Genomic DNA, 17,765 nt, shown 5'->3' with positions numbered 1-17,765 from the left:
CATTGAACTTTTGTAAAACACCAGCTGGTGGATACTATTGTTTGGACTTTGACGGTATGAAGCACGTTGACAGCTTAACAGGTACTAAATGGTACAATACTTGGATGTACCTATGCGGTATGCACTGATGAGGGCAGTAATATGCCTAACTATTAGCAGAAAAAACTCTGTATTTTTGTAAAACACCAGCCGGTGGATACTATTGTTTGGACTTTGATGGTATGGAGCACCTTGACAGCTTAACAGGTACTAAATGGTACAATACTTGGATGTACCTATGCGGTATGCACTGATGAGGGCCTATTAGCAGAAAAAACTCTGTATTTTTGTAATACACCAGCTGGTGGATACTATTGTTTGGACTTTGACGGTATGGAGCACCTTGACAGCTTAACAGTTACTATATGGTCCAATATTTAGATGTACCTATGTGGTATGCACTGATGAGGGCAGTAATATGTCTAACTATTGTCAGGATCCGGACTGGTATGCAGCGAGGACACTGGAGGTGGATCCTCTGTGTCAGTGGGGTGATGGCGTGGGTCGTACCAGGGGAAAGGAGTCTAAGGGGTTACTGGTTTTCACCAGAGCCCGCCGCAAAGCGGGATGGACTTGCAGCGGCAGGTAACCCCCAGGTCGTTCCACCCGATAGCGACTCAACCCCAACTGACAGCTGAGACAGGCGCGGTTCACAGGGACAAGGCAAGAGTAAGGTCGGACGTAGCAGAAGGTCAGGGCAGGCAGCAAGAGTCGTAGTCAGGGGCAACAGCAGAAGGTCTGGGTACACAGGCTTTGGAACACACTAAACGCTTTCACAGGGCACTAAGGCAACAAGATCCGGCGAGGACAGGAAGGGGAAGTGGGTTTAAGTAGTGCTTGGGTGTAAAACACTGATTGGACCAGGCACCAATTGATGGTGCACTGGCCCTTTAAATCTCAGAGAGCCGGCGCGCACGCGCCCTAGAGAGCAGGGCCGCGTGCACCAAGACAGAACAGCAGGAGGAGGGGCAGGTGAGGAGATTGAGATGCGACCCGCGGGCGGGCGCGTCCCGTTACGCGGATCACATCCCCGCCGGTGATAACAGTGCAGCACTCCCGGTCAGCTGGTCTGACCGGGGCGCTGCACACAGAAGAAAGCCAAGAGCGCTCCGGGGAGGAGCAGGGACCCGGAGCGCTCGGCGTAACAACTATAAGCAGAAAAAAAAATCTGTATTTTTGTAAAACACCAGCCGGTGGATACTATTGTTTGGACTTTGATGGTATGGAGCACGTTGACAGCTTAACAGGTGCTAAATGGTACAATACTTGGATGTACCTATGCGGTATGCACTGATGAGGGCAGTTATATATGCATAACTATACGCAGAAAAAACTGTTTAAAAAAAAAAAGCCGGTGAATAGTATTTTTGGGACTTGCACAGTATGTAGCCAGCCCCTTGACAGATTAACAGGTACAAAATGGTGCAAATGCACTACCGTCCACTGAACAATCACGTATTTCTGAACAGCAGCAGGACCCAACAGTGCAGCACCACAAAAAAAAATCCAGGAATTAAACCCTAAATTTCATTCTGAGCAGCAGAAGTTTTGTGGAGCAAATAAAAATAAACTCAATTGGGCTGAACAATGAGGAGATAAGATGCTTCAGAAAGTTCAGGCAGCTTGGAGATCTGTATGAGGCAGCTGACAGCTATCTGCCCCTCTCTGCTGCAATGCTCAATAACGTGAATAGGAGGTTTAGCTATCAATGATCCTTCTCAGTGTAACAGCACAGCACTCTGCACTCCTGCCTTTCCCTAATACTGATGTGACTAGCATTTGCAGTGTAACGCTGTGGTATGAGCTATTCACACACACACAGTCCCGTCCTCTCCATCTGAGTGCATAGATGAAATGAAGAGAGGCAAGATGGCCGCCGATTATATAGGGGCTGTGACATCACAGGGGTCAGTGAACACTGATAGGCTGCATCTCACATGTGATTCAGGGTCAGCCCGCCTACCTTCATTCCCGCCGCGGTTTCCCGCCCTCCCATAATCCCCTGCCCCATGTACTCACATGTGGATCCGCCATCTTAGGTCCCCAATAGCCTGGAATGCTGTAAAATGGAGTTTAATGAAGCGATTCGTGCGATAGAATCGCGGCGATATTCGTATTCGTTGCGAATCAAATTTTTCATGAAATTCGTAACGAATTCGGGTTCGTCAACTTCGATTCGCTCATCTCTAGGTTTAATCCTTGGATTTTTTTTTTCTGTGGTGCTGCACTTTTGGGTCCTGCTGCTGTTCAGAAATATGTGATTGTTCAGTGGACTATAGTGCACTTGTACCATTTTGTACCTGTTAATCTGTCAAGGGGCTACATACTGTATAAGTCCAAACAATAGTATTCACCGGCTGTTTTTTTTTTAATAGTTTTTTCTTCGTATAGTTACGCATATTACTGCCCTCATCAGTGCATACCGCATACGTACATCCATGTATTGCACCATTTAGTACCTGTTAAGCTGTCAAGCTGCTCCATACCGTCAAAGTCCAAACAATAGTATCCACCGGCTGGTGTTTTACAAAAATACAGATTTTTTTCTGCCTATGGTTAGGCATATTACTGCCTTCATCAGTGCATACCGCATAGGTACATCCAAGTATTGTACCATTTAGTACCTGTTAAGCTGTCAAGGTGCTCCATACCATCAAAGTCCAAACAATAGTATTCACCGGCTGGTGTTTTACAAAAATACAGAGTTTTTTCTGCATATATTTAGGCATATTACTGCCCTCATCAGTGCATACCGCATAGGTACATCCAAGTATTGTACCATTTAGTACCTGTTAAGCTGTCAACGTGCTCCATACCGTCAAAGTCCAAACAATAGTATCCACCTGCTGGTGTTTTACAAAAATACAGATTTATTCCTGCGTATAGTTAGGCATATTACTGCCCTCATCAGTGCATACCGCATAGGTACATCCAAGTATTGTACCATTTAGTACCTGTTAAGCTATCAAGGTGCTCCATACCGTCAAAGTCCAAACAATAGTATCCACGGCCTGGTGTTTTACAAAAATACGGATTTTTTTCTGCGTATAGTTATGCATATTACTGCCCTCATCAGTGCATACCGCATAGGTACATCCAAGTATTGTACCCTTTAGTACCTGTTAATCTGTCAAGGGCATACATACTGTGAAAGGACAGCCGTAAGTAATCACCTGCTGCTGTTCTAGACAAATACTGTTTAAAGAGTAGTGTAGTGTATTGTAATACCTTCATAAACACACTAAGTATGTCAGGCAGAGAAGTGCCAGTACGTGCACAGAGGAGTGGCAGGGGCCTAAATACTTCAGGCAGAGTTGGCAGCAAACTTGGGGCGAGTGGCAGCAGGAGTCGCAGCGAGAGGCCTGAGCTCCCGTTATCAGCCAGCGATCATGTCTCCACCAGCAACCCATCTACCGTCGTCGATTGGTTAACACACTCATCCACATCATCATAAGTGACATCTGACACCCCCAGTCAACAGTCGGTGGGTTCCTCAGACGCAACCCTCAGTTGGCATGGCCCGGGAGCAGTCCGTGTCCTCCCATTGCCTTTGTCCTATTCTGTTCCCTCTCCTAAAGAAGTATCTTATGCTGTGGGTTCAGCTCCACTATTTACTGAGGACGATCTAATACAGGACAGTCAGCAGCTACTGGACAGCCAAGAAAGGGAGGAGACATGCAATGCTTGCTCTGCTAGGCGGCCAAGTAGTGATGCGGAGAGTGACATGGGTGGCGGTGTTGCAAAGGTTCAGGGTCCTGAAACAGACACTGTTGGGGAACCTGAGGAGGACATCAGTGACGTGCACACACCTGTTGATGCTGATGAAGCCAACCGCAATTGGGAGCCGGGTGCAGAAGGGGCTTCATCATCATCAGGAGAAGAGAGTTGCAGGTTGCCCTTGAGGCAGCAAGGCAGTAGCACGGTTGGCAGTCAGCGTGGTGGCAGTACTGGAAATTCAGAAGCCAAATGTGCCCGGGGGAGACCACCTGCTTCGCAGCAGCCTACCTTTCCGGGAGGTAGTGGAATAGGGGTTCCTGAAGACGGCACCAGTAGCAGTCAATTAGTGTGGACTGCGGGTGGGAAAATCAGCTACTCGGCGGTGTGGAAGTTTTTCATAAGGCATCCGGAGGAGGTTCACATAGCCACATGCAAGATCTGTCGACAGAAGGTGAAGCGTGGCTAGGGTCCCAATGTCGGCACCACGGCCCTGCATCAACACATGCTTCGCCACCATAAAGCGGCCTGGGAGAACCGTGGCTCCGATGTAGTGGTCCAGCCTGCTGCATCACCCAGTGGCCATCTGCTCCCTCCTTCATCCAGCCAAGGCTCCACCACCTCAGCTGAAGGGAGCTGTGTGTCAAACCCTCCTTCTGTTGCTCCTGCTTCTCCCACTTCCACCAACAATCCATCGGCGAAGCCATGTCCGAGAGACAACAGTATGCGTCCACTCATTTAACGGTGCAGAAGTTGAATGTGCTCCTGTCCAAGTTGCTGGTGTTGCAGTCCTTCCCTTTTCAAGTGGTTGACTCTGCACCTTTCAGGGAATGATGGCTTGTGCCGAGCCGAGGTGGAGAGTCCCAAGCCATCATTTCTTTGCGAAGAAGGCAGTACCAGCCCTGCATAAGTATGTACAAGAGAAGGTGGGCCAGTCCTTGAGCCTGTCGGTGTGTTCAAAATTGCACGGCAGCGCCTACGTGTGAAGCAGTAACTACGGGCAGGGACAATATTTGTCTTTTACGGCCCACTGGGTAAATGTGGTTCCTGCACAGCCACAACAGCAACTTGGACAGGTCACACCGCTTCCTCCTCCACGATCTCGCTCCCAGGCAGTTGGTCCTGTTACAGTGTGCGACGCCGCCTCCTCATCCTCCACCGTGTCCAAATCTCGGTGGCCCTTTATCGTACCATGTGTGTAGGGCACGGCGGTGTCAAGCTGTTCTTCACATGGTTTGTATTGGCGAACGGAGACCCACAGGGGAGGAACTGCTAAAGTTCATTCGTAAAGAAATCCGAGTATGGCTTACTTCATGAAATCTGGAAATGGGAACCATGGTGACCAACAACTGGAAGAACATTGTGTCCGCGCTGCGACAAGGAAGTGTGAAACATGCGCCCTGCATGGCACACGTGTTGAAACTGGTTGTCAAGCACTTTCTCAAGTCTTCACCCCATTTGCAAAACATCCTGAAAATGGCAAGGAAACTGTGCATGCACTTCAGCCACTCGTACACCGCCAAGCACACCTTCCTTGAGCTGCAGCGTCAGAATGGTATCCCACAACATAGTCTTATTTGTGACGTTGCCACACGTTGGAATTCCACCCTCCATATGTTGGACAGACTATACGAACAAAGAAAAGCCATCACCGATTTCTTGATGATCCAAGCAGATAGGATTACACCCCTGTGTAACTTCAATGTGAACCAGTGGCAGCTCATACGTGACACCTGCCGTTTGCTGAGGCCCTTTGAGGAAGCCACATTATTTGTAAGTCGCCTGGATTACGCAATGAACGACATAATTCCACTCCTCATTTCCTACACCAAATGATCGAAACCATGGCTGGTCATGGCAATGGAGACGTTGCGCTTACATCTCAAGGCTACATGAGCCCTGTGGGGGCTGAACTGGAGGAGGAGGATGATGAGGGGCAGAGCAGAGCACAGTTTAGGTTGGATGAGATGGCCGGTGTTTCTAGTCATTGGACAGGAGAGGAGGAGCAGCCAGAGGAGCTGGAGGGTAATGAGGAAGTTGAGACAGAGGACCCAGACACACCGTGGCAGTATGCAGTGGAGATGGAGGCAGGTAGTCCCTCCGAGTCACTGGCGCAAATGGCAGGATGCATGCTCAGTTGTTTGCGTAGTGACCCCCGAATTGTCAAAATTCATCAGCGTGATGACTTCTGGATCTCCACCTTATTAGACCCTCGCTACCATCCCAAAATGGGGGCCTTTTTTACACCCACTGAGAGGGAGGACAAACTGACCTACTATGCAGGACCTGAACCAGCAGGTGGTGGCATACCTTGACATGGCCATGCCAACAACCATTGAAGATTCGTTGGATTTCTGGGCAGCCAAACTTGATTTATGGCCACAACTAGCAGAGTTTGCCCTGGAAAAGCTGTCCTGCCCGGCCAGTAGTGTGCCATCAGAGCGGGTGTTTAGTGCAGCCGGGGCCATAGTCCCTCCAAGGCAAACTCGTCTGTCCACTAAAAACGTGGAGAGATTGACGTTTGTCAAGATGAATCAGGGATGGATCAGCCAGGATTTCCAGCCACCAATGCCAGATGCCTCAGAGTAGATTGACCAAGCTGCTACACCAACATATCCCAATTATGGTTGGTTATGAAACCCTTTTGGGTTATCAATTAGGGTTATGAAACCCTCTTTGGTACTGCGATTGCCTGCTCCTGGCTTATCCTGTGTCTTTCAGGAACTACTTGCCTCACTGATGCTTCCGGCCTTGGGCCTTTAATTTTGGGATGTTTAGCAGTAGCTAAATATATGCTTAATGCAAATGTCAACATTGATCTTTAAATGTAAGGGGTTATGAAACCCTCTTGGGTACTGCGAATGCCTGCTCCTGACTCATTCTGTGTCTTTCAGGAACTACTTGCCTCCCTGATGCCTCAGGCTTTGGGCCTTCAATTTTTGGATGTTTAGCAGTAGCTAAATACATGCTTAATGCAAATTTCAACATTGATCTTTAAATGTAAGGGGTTGGTTATGTAACCCTCTTGGGTACTGCGAATGACTGCTCTGCTCCTGACTCATTCTGTGTCTTTCAGGAACTACTTGCCTCCCTGATGCCTCAGGCCTTGGGCCTTCAATTTTTGGATGTTTAGCAGTAGCTAAATACATGCTTAATGCAAATTTCAACATTGATAGTAGAGACATGCGGTGTGTACAAAGGGCAGGGACTTAATGAACCCGAGCTTATGACCCGTGCTTAGCTGTAATTCTTCTTTCCTGGCAAATAATTGCAATTCCTGATCCCTATCGCGAACGGGGTTCAGCGGGTTACCCACACCTGTTGGTGAAAGATAGACACACACTGGTCCATTCAGTGTAGTGCGCGTGCAGCCCTGGACATCTGAGGGCATAACACACCTGTTATTGCTCGATCTCGCGAGTGATCGTGCAATGTAAGGGGTTATTAAAGCCTCTTGGGTACTGCTGATGCCTACTCCTGACTGCTCCTGTGTCTTTCAGGAACTACTTGACTTCATGATGCTTCTGGGCTTGGGCCTTTAATTTTAGGATTTTTGAAATACATACATACATGCTTAATTTAAATTTCAACATTTATGGTGCAATGCATGGGGTGGTTAAACACTCTTGGGTAGTGTTTTTTTCACATTTTCTCATAATTATCACAGTAATAAACTTGAATTTTCCACAATAATAACCATTACACCATTGAACGATTGTTGCAGTGATTTTTTAAGTAAAATCGAAAAAAAATACGCAGAGGGATGAACTCTGCTTCTTTATTTCATAAAAAAAATTATTTTATAGAAGAATGTCTTTTGGTGGTCCACCGTCCTGCATTATAGAGTTTTCTGGACTCTTGGATATGCGCTTGTTCTTAAACAAAGGTACAAAAAACAAAATGGCCGGCCAGGGCTATGGAGACGTTGCGCCTACATCTTACGGCCACATGAGCCCTGTGGGTGCTTGTGAGATTAGGTCCTTTGTACCCACACGGCGGGGTCCGGGACACAAATTTTGATTTAAATTTCAAATAAAAAAATCACACATTTCAATGGTCTCCTCATGCTGCAGCCAACTCCAGGCTGCGTCATTTTGGTAATATATAGAGAGCACTCGCTGTCCTAAATTTTCGTTAAAATTTTTCCTCAAAAATGTTTTTTATTTTTTATTAGGGATTGTGAAGCTTTGGTGCATACTCATGCATCAGCCAACTCCAGCCTGTGTCATTCAGGCAATATATGGTATACCAATGGCGCTGCTGGGCCTGGGTCTGGGAATTTCAAATTTTCTCATAGGTAGCACCCGCTATCCAAAAGTCGTCTTCATAAATTTCTACAATTGTTTTGTTTTTTTGGAGGGATTGTGAAGCCCTAGTGTGTACTCATGCATCAGCCAACTCCAGGCTGTGTCATTCAGGCAATATATAGGTAGCACCCGCTGTCCTAAATATTCTTTTTTTTTTTTTTTTTAAATGGTTGTTTTTTCTTTGGGATTCTGAAGCCCTGGTGTCTACTCAATGCTGCTTTCTGCTACACTCTGTCAGCCCGGTCACGGCGGTGTCACGCTGTTCTTCACATGGTTTGCCTTGGCGAAAATTCTTGGAAACAATGGCCAGTCAGGGCAATGGAGACGTTGCGCCTAAATCTCACGGCAACATGAGCCCTGTGGGGGCTTGTTGTATTTGGTCCTTCGTACCCACACGCTGGGGTCCGGGACATGCAAAGGTTGTTTTAAATTTCAAATCAAAAAATTATGGCGCTGCTGGGCCTGGGTCTGGGAATTTCAAATTTTCTCATAGGTAGCACCCGCTATCCAAAATCTTTTTCAAAAATTTATAAAATTGTTGTGTTTTTTTGGGGGGATTGTGAAGCCCTGCTGTGTACTCGTCTATCAGCCAACTCCAGGCTGTGTCATTCAGGCAATATATGGTTACTGATGCCGCTGTGGGGGCTTGTTGGATTTGGTCCTTCGTACCCACACGATGGGGTCCGGGACATGGCGCTGCTGGGCCTGGGTCTGGGAATTTCAAATTTTCTCATAGGTAGCACCCGCTATCCAAAATCTTTTTCAAAAATTGTGTGTTTTTTTTTTGGGGGGGGGGGGGGGGGGGGATTGTGAAGCCCTGGTGTATACTCGTGCATCAGCCAACTCCAGACTGTGTCATTCAGGCAATATATGGTTACTGATGCCGCTGTGGGGCCTGGGTCTGGGAATTTCAAATTTTCTCATAGGTAGCACCCGCTATCCAAAATCTTTTTCAAAAATGTATAAAATTGTTGTGTTTTTTTGGGGGGGATTGTGAAGCCCTGCTGTGTATTCGTGCATCAGCCAACTCCAGGCTGTGTCATTCAGGCAATATATTGGTTACTGATGCCGCTGTGGGGCCTGGGTCGGGGAATTTCAGATTTTCTCATAGGTAGCACCCGCTATCCAAAATCTTTTTCAAAAATTTCTAAAATTGTGGTGTTTTTTGGGGGGGATTGTGAAACCCTGGTGTGTACTCGTGCATCAGCCAACTCCAGGCTGTGTCTTTCAGGCAATATATGGGTTACTTATGTCGCTGTGCGGCCTGGGTCTGGGAATTTCAAATTTTCTCATAGGTAGCACCCCCTATCCAAAATCATTTTCAAAAATGTCTAAAATTGTTGTGTTTTTTTGGGGGGGATTGTGAAGCCCTGCTGTGTATTCGTGCATCAGCCAACTCCAGGCTGTGTCATTCAGGCAATATATTGGTTACTGATGCCGCTGTGGGGCCTGGGTCGGGGAATTTCAAATTTTCTCATAGGTAGCACCCGCTATCCAAAATCTTTCAAAAAATTTCAAAAATTGTGGTATTTTTTTTGGGGTGGGGGGGGTGGGGGGTTTGTTGGATTTGGTCCTTCGTACCCACACAATGGGGTCCGGGACACTCAAAGTTTGTTTTCATTTTCAAATAAAAAAATGATGTCGCTGCTGGGCCTGGGTCTGGGAATTTCCCATTTTCTCATAGGTAGCATCCGCTATCCAAAATCTTTTTCAAAAATTTCTAAAATTGTGGTGTTTTTTTTTGGGGGGGGGGGGGGGGGGGATTGTGAAGCCCTGCTGTGTACTCGTGCATCAGCCAACTCCAGGCTGTGTCATTCAGCCACTATATGGTGTCCTCATGCTTCAGCCTCATCCAAGCTGTGTCATTCAGCCACTATATGGAGTCCTCATGCTGCCAACACCTCCACACTGTGCCATTCAGCCACTATATGGTCTCCTCATGCTGCCAACACCTCCATGCAGTGTCATTCAGCCACTATATCGTGTCCTCATGCTTCAGCCTCATCCAAGCTGTGTCATTCAGCCACTATATGGTGTCCTCATGCTGCCAACACCTCCACACTGTGCCATTCAGCCACTAAATGATCTTCTCATGCTGCCAACACCTCCACGCTATGTCATTCAGTCACTATATGGTCTCCTGACACTGATGCCACCACCAGGCTCTGTAATTGTGCTGCTGTGCAGCAGTGATTCTAAAAGTGATGCTGGTAATCTGCATATTATTCTGAATAACAGTATTATTTCACTAACCCAGCACACTCCATATGCGTTTTAGAACACAACAAAGTGTTCTATACCCCTATAGAGGCTGTATGTAGGCTAGAAATAGCCTTTTTTAATATAGATTCGTCGAGAAAAAATTTGGATCAAAACAAACTTTTTCGGAAAATTCGGTGAATCGGCCGAATTTAATTTTTTAAAAGTTCGCTCATCTCTAGTTATTACACGTAACTTAATTTCTGACCTTTTTTTGGTTTGGTTTGTTTGTTACCTAAATTTGCAGTTGGGATGTCCTGTCAATAACATCTGGTGAAAATGTCATGTCAATAGCATCTTTGTAAATATATTTAGTGAGAAAAATGGTGACATGTTCATTACTTATTTCACCCGCTGTATGTTCTAAAATTAATGGGCACAATTTTTTTAATCTATTAGGATACAAAAAAATAAAAAATTAAAAGTGACACATTTTAAACTTATTTATACGGTCTGTAGAGTTAGTCTGCCTTCTTGCAGCTGCCCTGTAAACATAATTTAGCCAAGTAGCGATTTAGTAATGAGAGCTCAGCTAAGCAAGCAGTGAACCATTGAAGGATTCATAGGGTTTTCAGTTGTTTTAGCATTAATTGGCTGAACATTCCAAATATCGAGGGGTTTGCAGTTGGAAAGCACAGCTCTAAAAAATAACAATTGATGCAAAAGCAATAGAGAAAATTGGAGTACACCTACAGCAAATTGATAACCTGCACAGAACTATGCGTAGACCATGTCACTGCATCAGTACACGCTGTAGGCAGTCAACATTACCCAGCTATAACAGTTGGTCTCATATAAAACAATATCAATTCCCTTGCAAATAAAAAATCACATTATCTGCTGCATCTATTACAACCTTGTCATACCCTTTAATCAAAGAAAACCTTATGGATTTGCCACTAGTGTCTTGGAAGTGATAGAGATTAAAAGCTATTTTGTCTAACGTTGAATTAATATTTAATGGCAGTTTCACACCTGCCACACTTGTGAAGCTGGCAAGATTGCATTCAGTGGTGGAAACGCTGCATTGATCTGATGATAAAAATAGCTCAGCCGTCACCGAGACAGGAAGGAATCACATAATTCTGGGTTTAGAGAAAGCGTACTTATTATCTCTAGGACTTAGTTTTTCTTTTCTTTTTTTATAAAGTATTTTTCTGTGAAGACCATGCATTTTTATTGTTTATAATTACGTGTTCACTGAGATGTCAAGTTTCACAATTTGACATTTATTTCACTGCATTAATTGTATCATTGTCTTTAAATCAAGTCTAATAATAAGACAATAAGTAAAAAAATATACAAAAGAAGTCAATTCTTTTCTGAATCATTTGGTTTTAAGTGAGTAAATGAAAAATGTAGAACTTATCAGTGTTAACTTCTAATACAAATACAGTGTTGTTCCTTTGAGGTCATGTGCACACAGGAAAATTGGCCATATTGCTAGCTGTCTGACATCCATATAACAATGTTTTTATACAGGGTGGGTCATTTATATGGATACACCTTAATAAAATGGGAATGGTTGGTGATATTAACTTCCTGTTTGTGGCGCATTAGTATATGTGAGGGGGGAAACTTTTTAAGATGGGTAGTGACAATGGTGGCCATTTTGAAGTCGGACATTTTGAATCCAACTTTTGTTTTTTCAATAGGAAGAGGGTCATGTGACACATCAAACTTATTGGGAATTTCACTAGAAAAACAATGATGTGCTTGGTTTTAATGCAACTTTATTCTTTCATGAGTTATTCACAAGTTTCTGACCACTTATAAAATGTGTTCAATGTGCTGCCCATTGTGTTGGATTGTCAATTAAACCCTCTTCTCCCACTCTTCACACACTGATAGAAACATCGCAGGAGAAATGCTAGCACAGGCTTCCAGTATCCGTAGTTTCAGGTGCTGCACATCTCGTATCTTCACAGCATAGAATTGCCTTCAGATGACCCCAAAGATAAAATTCTACGGGGGTCAGATTGGAAGACCTTGGGGGCCATTCAACTGGCCCACGATGACCAATCCACTTTCCAGGAAACTGTTCATCTAGGAATGCTTAGACCTGACACCCATAATGTGGTGGTGCACCATCTTGCTGGAAAAACTCAGGAAACGTGCCAGCTTCAGTGCATAAAGAGGGAAACACATCATCATGTAACAATTTCGCATATCCAGTGGCCTTGAGGTTTCCATTGATGAAGAATGGGCCCACTATCTTTGTACCCCATATACCACACCATACCATCAATTTTTGTGTTCCAACAGTCATGGAGGGATCTATCCAATGTGGATTAGTGTCAGACCAATAGCGGTGGTTTTGTTTGTTAACTTCACCATTGACATAAAAGTTTGCCTCATCACTGAACAAAATCTTCTGTGTAAACTGAGGGTCCTGTACCAATTTTTGTTTTGCCCATTCTGCAGCACCTGAAACTACAGATACTGGAAACCTGTGCTAGCATTTCTCCTGCAGTGTTGCTATCAGTGTGTGAAGAGTGGGAGAAGATGGTTGCAATGACAATCCAACACAATGGGCAGCACATTGAACACATTTTATAAGTGGTCAGAAACTTGTAAATAGCTCCTGAAAGAATAAAGTTACGTTAAAACTAAGCACATCGTTGTTTTTCTTGCAAAATTCCCAATAAGTTTGATGTGTCACATGACCCGATGGATTCAAAATGTCCGACTTCAAAATGGCCACTATGGTCACCACCCATCTTGAGAAGTTTCCCCCCTCACATATACTAATGTGCCACAAACAGGAAGTTAATATCACCAACCATTACCATTTTATTAAGGTGTATCCATACAAATGTCCCACCCTGTAGATTAATTGTATAATTTTCTTATCTGTTGTTGACAATGTAAAAAAAGGCTGTTACATTAATAAGCATTTTCTTTATTTTCAGTCAATTTTAAGTTAAGATAAAAGAAAAATCAAACAAAAACAGCAAAAGGAAAAAAAAGTCTGTAAAACAGTATAAAACTTTTTTTTTTTATTGTAAATCACCAAATCACCCAAACTTTTAGAAAAAAATTATAAAAAATTAAATTCTGTTTCTTCTGGAAAAGCCAGGGCTTAATTACTTGCTTGAGGTAGGCTTTGCTTAAAAAGAAATATCAGAAATATCAGAATAAATATCATAGAGCAATTGGTAAAGCAATATGACATGTATGGGACATTATACATAAGAGAAAACACATAAATATAAACTACAACATTAACTTTAACCCCACCAGGACCAAGGGTGTACAGGTATTCCCCCACATCCTGAGAGGACACCCTTGGTGTTTCCCTTCACTGCCGGTAACCGGAGGGTGAATGGAACGGGATGCCTGCTGCAATCGTTCAGCAGACATCCCATGCCAACGCCTGGGGGGGTCCTGAGAAGGGCAATCATGTGTGACCCGATGACCCGGAAACAAAAGGTGATAGGTGGTGTACTACACACCACCAATCACCCTCTGTTGCAGGGGGGAGGTGGTGATCAAAACACCGCCCCAACAGCACTGTTATTGGTTGGACGGATCATCCAACCAATGACAGTGGCATGGGAGAGGTTTGTTTACCCCTTTCTCTGCTCTGCTCGCTAGCCCTCCTCAGTCGGCTAGCAGAGCAGAGAAAGGTTGTCAGGGACCCCCCCCAGAGCCTTCTGTGCCCCCTCAGGGCACTGGTAAGTGGCCTCCTGCCACATTCACAGAGCAGTGACAGCTGAGTTAAAGGGACAGGTAGTAGTTAAGTCCCCAAGGGTCAGCTGAACGTATTACAGCGTGACCTGGGCCCTATTATGGCTTCAGGGCGCTGCATTGTGCCCCTAATTTTTTTGGGCTGCATGTTTAGTTAAAACATTTTTTGAGGGGGGATAATATAACAGTGTGTGATTTATAATCACACACCATAATACAGTTTGCACCAAGCACATACACACTTCCCCTGCCCCCACATTCCCTCTTCCCTGGCTACCCCCCCCCCCACCACCACCGTAGAAAAAAAAAGGTGATGGCCCACCAGGCATATTCGGTGGAGGAGGCTAGGGATGAGTGAATTGGATCTGACGAATCTGAATTCATTCCGAATTTGAGAAAAAATTCACTTCACAACAAATGCGAATATCAGCGCGATTCGATCACCTGAATAGTTGCAGTAAACTCCATTTAGTGCGGTCCAGGGCATCTAAGATGGCAGCTCCAACAGTGCTGCATGCGGCAAGGAATGCTGGGAAGGCGGGAACAAGGGTAGGCGGGATGACCCAGAATCACATGCAGCCTATCAAGAGCCAGCCACCCCTGTGATGTCACAACCCTATATCATCAGCAGCAATCTTGCGGCCACATACATCAGCGTTCTTTTGCAGAGAGAGAGGGACAGAGCAGTGTGTGTTGCACAGAAAATAATTTTTACAGCAGCAATTCACCTCCAGCCCGAATCCTGCCTAGAAGCACTGTTAGGGAACAAAGAGAGATTGAGAGAGAAAGTCCAATTGTGGGTGTATTACAGCAGCGATTCACCAGTCATAATGGTGGTAGAAGTGGAAAGCCTGGAGCCAAACCTGCCCGGGGTAGACCAGTTGCTTCGCGGCAGCGTACATTCCCAGGAGGTAGTGAAATCGGGGTTCCTGGAGTCGGCGGCAGTAGCTGTCAGGGACCAACCAGGGGACAGGGAGAGTGAGCCCTAAACTGACCCTAAAAACCGCTCTCCCTGGCCACTTGCCCATCAACCCTAAACGGTGGATCGACAGATTAAGTTCAGAGGACACAGATCAGTGAGCAGCACAGGGGACACTATGGACCAGCGGTCATGAACAGAGGACACTATAGATCAGCGGACATGAACAGAGGACTCAGTGCTCGTGAACAGAGGACAATATAGATCAGTAGTCATGTACAGAACTCCAAAGATCTGAAATCAAGAACTAATAAACATATAGAGGTCAAAACACCAGACAGGAAAACGGATGAGTCTGAACAGACTTTAGGAACAGTCAGGAATATAGCATAGTCCCCCAGAACCTTCAGTAGACACAAAGTCCACATCGACCAGTAACAGGGATCTATCGCTAAACAGGAATAATCGCAATCCCTCCGAACACCTCCAGTAGACACGGAGTCCCCATGGACAGGTAACAGGGATGCCAAGTCACAACTCAGAAAAACGAATACAACAGGATATAACTATAGAACACTGTTCACATTGAACACAAGACAGGAAAAATCTCAATCCGTATGAACACCTCTAGTAGACAAGGAGGCCCCATGGAACGGTAACAGGGATGCCTAGTTACAACTCAGAAAAACGGATACAACAGGATACAAATATAGAACACTGTCCACACTGAGCACAAGACAGGATTAATCAGAATCCCTCAGAAAACCTCTAGTAGACACAGAGTTCCCATGGACAGTTAACAGGGATGCTTAGTTACAACAAGATATAATATAGCACACTGTTCACATTGAACACAAGACAGGATAAATCTCAATCCGTATGAACACCTACAGTAGACAAGGAGGCCCCATGGAACGGTAACAGGGATGCCTAGTTACAACTCAGAAAAACGGATACAACAGGATACAAATATAGAACACTGTTCACACTGAGCACAAGACAAGATTAATCAGAATCCCTCAGAAAACCTCCAGTAGACACAGAGTTCCCATGGACAGTTAACAGGGATGCCTAGTTACAACAAGATATAATATAGCACACTGTTCACACTGAACACAAGACAGGAATACATTGCAATCCCTCAGAAAACCTCCAGTAGACACAGAGTCCCTATGGACAGGTAACAGGGATATCTAGATCAGAGCCTCCAGTGGACACAGGAATGTCCCCATGGAACAATAACACAGAAAATGGATATAAGAGAAAACACAGTGTGAACAGATACATAACAGAAAGGATATAAAAATCCTAAAACCGACTATACAAGCACAGATTAAAATCTACTATAAGCATGCCACCTAACCATGGCTAAAACCAGAAAATACAAAGTGCACGCTAAAGCAAAATAGTAGATTAAAAGCTCAAATAAAGAATGTTTCACCAAGAACTCCAAAGCAGCATGTCCAGCATGTTATAAAGTCAGGATGTAATGATCTCAATCACCAGCCCAGAGGCTAGACTGGGCTGACTTTAAATCAACACACCCGAGGAGCTATTTGCTAGAATGCCAAAGGCATTAACTATTCTCTGGCCAGGGAACATAAAACTGTTCACACACAAGCAAATTCAATAGCTGTGTGTGAACACAGACATGACAGTAGCAGTCAATCAGTGCGGACTGTTGGTGGGAAAATCAGCTACTCCGCGGTGTGGCAGTTTTTCATCAAGCATCCGGAAGAGGTTAACATGGCCACATGCAAGATGTGTCGGCAGAAGGTGAAGCATGGCCAGGGTCCCAATGTTGGCACCACGGGCCTGCGTCAACATATGCAGCATCACCATAAAGAGGCCTGGGAGAACCTTAGCTCCGATGTGGTGGTCCAGCCTGCTGCATCACCCAGTGGCAAGCCGCTCCTTGTTTCAGCCAGCCAAGGCTCCACCACCTCAGCCGAAGGGAGCTGTGTGTCATACCCTCCTTCTGTCGCTCCAGATGCTCCTGCTCCTTCTTCTTCAAGTCAGTCATTCTGCTAGCAATCCATAGGCGAAGCCACGTCCAAGAGATAACCGAATGCGCTCACTCATCCAACAGCGCAGAAGCTAAAGGTGCTCCTGTCCAAGTTGCTGGTGATGCAATCCCTCCCTTTTCAAGTGGTGGAAACTGATGGCTTGTGCCGAGCCGAGGAGGAAAGTGCCAATCCATCATTTCTTTGCGAAGCAGGCAGTACCAGCCCTGCACAGAAAGTGGACCGGTCCTTGAGCCTGTCGGTGTGTACCAAAGTGCACAGCAGCGCCGACGTGTGGAGCTGTAACAATGATCAGGGACAATACATGTCCTTTACGGCTCACTGGGTGAATGTGGTTCCTGCACAGCCACAACAGCTACTCGGACAGGTCATGCCGCTTCCAACTCCATGCTCTCAGGCCGTTGGTCCTGTGACAGTGTGCTATTCCGCCTCCTCGTCCTCCAACGGGTCCTCAGCCTCCACAGCATGGACAAGTCTCAGTGCCCCTCCAGCATACCATGTGTGCAGGGCATGGCGGTGTCACGCTGTTCTTCATATGGTTTGCTTTGGCAAACGGAGTCACACAGGGGAGGAACTGATCATTCATCATGAAATCGAATCATGGCTTACTCCACGAAAACGGGAAACGGGAACCATGGTGACCGACAATGGGAAGAACATCTTGTCTGCGCTGCAACAAGCAAGCCTGAGGCATGCGCCCTGCATGGCATACGTGTTCAATCTGGTTGACAAGCGGTTCCTGAATTGTTCCCCCCATCTGCAAGACATCCTAACAAAGGGAAGGAAACTTTGCATGCACTTCAGCCATTTGTA

Source organism: Hyla sarda, chromosome 2 (genome assembly GCF_029499605.1).
Source record: "Hyla sarda isolate aHylSar1 chromosome 2, aHylSar1.hap1, whole genome shotgun sequence".
NCBI classification, from domain to species: Eukaryota; Metazoa; Chordata; class Amphibia; order Anura; family Hylidae; genus Hyla; species Hyla sarda.
This window is presented reverse-complemented; position numbering follows the sequence as displayed.